This window comes from Chenopodium album, chromosome 20 (genome assembly GCF_948465745.1).
Source record: "Chenopodium album chromosome 20, dcCheAlbu1.1, whole genome shotgun sequence".
Taxonomy (NCBI): domain Eukaryota; kingdom Viridiplantae; phylum Streptophyta; class Magnoliopsida; order Caryophyllales; family Amaranthaceae; genus Chenopodium; species Chenopodium album.
In genome coordinates, this window is record NC_137853.1 from 21,766,182 (window position 1) to 21,772,074 (window position 5,893).

Sequence of the window (5,893 nt, forward strand, 5' to 3'; positions counted from 1 at the left end):
TCAAAGCTAATTTCTCAAGAATTGAACCTTGTTTCCATATGCTCGCAAAGATAGGAGTCAACCTTCCTTGTTTCTTGATCCAAATCGAAGCACTAAAGTATATCAAGTCATGTACCTAGCAAAAGGCACACAAACATTTCCATGAGAGAAAAATCTATTCTAAAAAGAAACGGAAAATCTAATCTAAAACACGGGTTACTTCCCGAGAAAGGCTTGCTTAAGGTCCAAGCTTGACCGCTCTAGTAAAATAATATTGCAACGATCACAAGAGCTTGTCAAATGCACTACTACACATTTCATAAGATAGAAGGTTGGCAAATGACGGAAGAAAAACGTGCAACAAGATCATTGCACGCAAGTGAGAAGGGAGGTGCCAAAAGAAAGAAGAAGAAGGATCAAAAGGAAAAACAATAAAATAAGAAGAAGGGGTAAAAGAAAAAGAAAAAGGCAAATCCTCCTCACTAGGATATTTTTGGGTGGCAACATCACCCTCTTCCTCAATTGGAGACAAATGACCCACATGCAAATCCTCATGGACAAAAGGGTCCCCAATGGGCTTACCAACAAAAGAAGGGAGAAAAATAGGGCAATAGGGGATGTGGTCAAACTTTTGAGAGAAAGGGGTATGAGAAATAGGTAAAGGGTTCGCGACTCCCTCAACACAAGGTCTCTCATCGCCAATGAGGGCATGCAAATCAATCATAGAATCCTCAAAAGACGAACACTCATGATCACCATCTCCCTCAAACATCCAACTCCCAAGAGGAACCACATAATCTCCTCCACTACCTTCATGAACAATAGCTCCCTCAACTTCCTTAAAGCCTAGAGTCTCAAAACCATGCATGAATGGAGGCAAATTCACTTCAAATTCATCTCTCTCCCATGAAGCTTTCTTAATCAACTTGTTTAAAAGGCTATGGCTATTCCTTATGCACTCAAGAAACACATTTGACATAACCTCAAACGAGTCCAAATACTCATGGATAGAAGAGTCACATTCACACACTTGAGACTCATCACAAAGGGTGGGAGGGTTGGGAATTTCAAATTCAACACTCTCTTCGTTCACAACTCCTTCACCATCACTCATATGCTCACCAAAGGTATCCTCACACACTCTTGGTTGCTCAAAATCACCATCATCATCCTCAACACACACATTGGATTTGTTATTTTCACATACAAACATCAAAGATGACAATTGGCTTTTTAGCTCTTCATTTCTCTTTCTTTCCTCCTCAAAATGCTCCTCACTCTTTTTCATCATCTCCAATTGACTTCTCAAACAATTAAGAGTAGACTCCATTTTAGGCCCAAGATCATCACTAAGCTCAACATGCCTAATTCGAGTTTCCAAGGTAACAATAAGAGATTCAAAAGGTGTAGGAGATTGAGGTTCAACAAAAGAAGAAGAAGTACAACCAAGATTGGAAGAATCAACATCGAAATCATGAGCATGTACATCACATTGGGGGGTGGGGGCAAAATCAAGAACATGAGATTCATTATCAAGGGAACGAAGCACATCACAAGAAGGCATGGTAAATAATGAAGAATATTGAAACACACCATTAGCATCAACTAGAGCATGTACTCCATTATCATGAACAAAAGGGGAAATAGAGTTGAAATCATGTGTTCTAGGTTCACTAATGGGATCATGTGACAAATCATGGGAAATCATGCTAACATTAGAAGAATCAAGACATTGCACATCAATATTAGGAACATGATTATCCCTATTATAAACACCCCTAGCAAACCAAACATAAAAATCCCAAGCATCATCAATTGACAATGCTCTATATTCACCATTGTGCATGCATTCAACTTCATCCCTAGTTTGCCCATTCAAACCAAAATAACAAATCTCACAAGCCTCCCAAAGGCTACTACAATTACAATCAAGAAATCCCTCTAGTCTATTAAAATATTCACAAAAAGGCTCATTGTCAAATTGAGGAAATGAGAGACATGCCATTTTATACAAAACAAGCAAAAATCAAATAAAAGAAAAGTATACACAAAGACCTAGACTCAAGCAATCAAAAACACTCAAACATAGACACCGTTCCCCGGCAACGGCGCCATTTTGACGTGGGGAAAACTAGGTCGTTGGGCTAATTCTCCCTAAGCCAAACAAAATTTATAAACACTTAACAAACCTAAATACAAGTATAGAGGTAAGTCAAGGGTCGAACCCAAAGGAACGGTAATGTCTAAGTGCTTTCAATTATGTGCCTAAGCTAGGTCGAAGACAAAGGGTAAAAGAGGACACTAACAACTACTAAGACAAAGAAACCAAACAAGTAAAATGCTAGGGATTAGGATTCACTTATAATAGCAATGAACAATGCAAATTGGTTTAGGAAGTTGACTAAGTCAAGCAATGTGAGGGAAGATTAATTATGCAACCAAAAGAGCATATCAAGCTATTCTCCTAGAGGTCTAACTAGAGTCAACTACGATAAACTCTAGCTAGGAAACATCACAAGACACCTCAATCGTGTAAATGCAAGCCACAAATCAATGGTCCGTATCAATGTGAACTTACAATGCAATCTAGTGTGAATAACTAGGGTGATAAAGCCTAAATCAAACACACACATGCACATAATCAATTAACCAATTTAATCACATCATCAACTCCATCAAAATCCCCAATCTACATCAATTCATTACATTATACAAGCTTCACCAAATCCCTAACCAATTAACTACTCTAGCAACATCATCAATTCAACAAACAACTAGAGTAATCAACAATCTACAATCAAAGAATCAACAATTAAAGAAGAACAATAACTCTAATTAAACATTAATCATCAAATCATCAAATCATCAAAACTCAATCAAAATCAACAATCTAAACATGAATACTAAACAAAACAATAAATGAGATAGAGTTTAGAAATGCTCATTGATAATAGAGTAGATCTCCAATACAATTGTCACCATTGGATCTTCAATCTCTCAATCACCATTGAAATTCTTCACTTTCTCTCTCTAAAATCTACTCCTAAAACTAACCCCTAAATCTAGAGAGAGAAGCTCTCAACTAAGCTAAGAATATGATCTAATTCTATTATTAAAACTTCTTACAAAAATTGGGTTCAAATAGGTATAAGAAGAGAGAGAAAATCGTCAAAATCCGATCGGAAAAGACCCACGATGGTGCGGCCACACAACAGGGGATGTGCGCCCGCACAACCATGGTGTGCGGCCGCACATCCTTCGCGTGCGGCCGCACGCAGCTGGGTTTCTTCGAATCTTCAACTCTTCAAGCTCAAGGGGTGCGCACAAGATTTATGATGGTGATGGAGGACAAGGTAGGCAGTAGCTAAGGCTTAATATTGAGGGCACACACTTCCTTTGAAGGGAGCACAAGAGAAGAGCCAAGACTTGGAACTTCCACTTCTTTGCATGTTGAGCTTCCCAAATTCCATGAACTTGATCCTAAAGCTTCTTCCACCATAGTGGATCACCAAAATCACGACCCGAACCTCTTCCAATACCTACAACCACGAAAATAGAGCAAATAAAGAAGAAAAGGCTAGAAAACCAACGAAAAGCACAAAAGCTACAAAATAAGAGAAGAAAGGTAAAACTAAGCAACAAAGCATAAAACTAAGCACTTATTAAGCTTGAAAGCTATGAAAAGAGAATAGAAAGGACCTAAATGCTCGTCAAATGTGTGCCATTTATGACACACATCAGTACCATCTAATAAAAGAAAGTAAATAACCACATAATATGTATTAAATAAAAGTACTATAAAACACATAAATCCCTTATCTGATTCCCACACTCACGGCTTTCCTAAGCTTAAATCAATTTTAAACTTATATACAAATTGTAAACCTAAATCTTTCATTTAATTCATTTTAGTCCCTGAATTTTGAAAGAACTTGGCTCTGCATACCAATTTGTAACACCCCCAAAATTTGATTCTTTTAAAAACAATAAGAGTAACCTTTAACTTTCAAACCGAACCATCGAACCCTGGGCGTGTTACTGCTACACTTATTTTCCGTAGAAAATAAATGCAAAGCAAAATTGACTAATATATAAATAAACTAAGTGGTCTAAATTGTGGCAAAATAAAACATAGTCATTACATCAAAACAACAATTATTTTGAAAACACTAGTTAAAAGGAAGTAATTAAACTCGGAAACAACTAAATTGTCTTAGCTATGTGATTATTCTAACGTCCCCTCACACGTAACCGAGTACCCTCTTACCAACCTGCAAAATAAATCAGAAACAAGAAAAAGAGAGAAAACTCCCAAAAATCAGATAAACTGAATAATTCCAACTCCATCCCGTAAAATAAATAATTTTAGTTCAAAACATATTGCACATAATATAACTTCATAGACATCATAATACTCAACCAAGTTCAAATTATCTCATAACATGTTATTACTTCATTTAAGAAAGGAAAAGAGAACGCCAGTAAGCTGGGACTAGTCCCTGTCACCACCTACTTTACAGAGGGTCGCGCGTAACCACAAATGGCCATAGAATAATCAGAATTTCTATAGTGTGCACACCCCTCACTAATACCCAGTGATAAGGAGGAAGACTAACAGTAACATGCAATAATTTAAACCAACTAGTAGCAACCATAACTACTAGTAGGTAACCTGTTCTTCACCCTTTCGGATTTCATTTCCCTTCTTAAGTTATGTTTCACTGTACATTTTATTAGGTTACATTGTCCGATCACATTGCACACAAGCATTGCAATTTAATCCCGAGTAACAATATTTCAATTCCAATATTATTAGCACATAGTCGTTCCACATGACATACTAATTATAACTCGATTCTCAATAGGCCTTAGAGACCATCAATTATATATAATCAATCATCTAATTCCCAAGATTATATTTATATAAAAATACCTCATACGATAACAAAAAATCATATTTTTTTTTTGAAATTACATATACTAGTTCACAAAATAGAAAAACTCATATATAATATATGTGATTCCATATTATCATACGATAGCACACTCATCACATATAATTACATAAGCACGTATTTGACACATAATATTTCAAAAACAATTTCCTAACGGGATTCTAGAGATGATGGACATTGAAAATTACCTTGATCGTGCGAAAATCTCAAGGTAATTAACCTCCGAAACGTTCACCTAGTAGCCTCCTTCTACAATTAAACAAAGAGATAACCTAAGTTAGATAGTTGTACGACTAACGGAAGAAAAATGAGCGTAAATTTATTTATCATCAACTATAATCTAATTAGCCCAAAGATATAATTAACAACAACTGATTAAGGGGTTAACCGATTTATACTATGTAACATATCACAACCATCATCACCACCACCATCATCATCATTACCAACATCATAATTATCACCATCATCACCGACATATACCCCCAAAATTCACTACATCAAGCATAACTATACTCCACTAAATCTAGGGAGTCAGTAAAGAAACAAAAAGATTAAAAAAAATTAAGGAAGTAGTGATTAATTATCAAAATCAAATCCATAACCAAAATAAGGAAGAACTGGAAGGTGACGGATTGCAGAATTTGGTAATTAAGCTTCGAAATTCTTTTTTTTTTTAAAATAAATTGAAAGTAGATTAACCAACATGATTAAATTAAGAAACCAAAAGCAAGAAGTAAAGTTTAATAGGTTTTAGTATATTATAGCTTACCAAGAATTTTTTTATGGAATCGTAATGACAGTAGAGAAGGCTCATGAGATAGGATCAAATTTTAAAAATTAAAACTGATTTTGTTACCAGCCTTTATCCGTGAAACCACTTTTGCCAATTTTTTTCCTTCCAGTATTCAAAATCAGTTTTTTTTTTTTTTTTTTTTTTTTTTTTTTTTTTTTTTTTT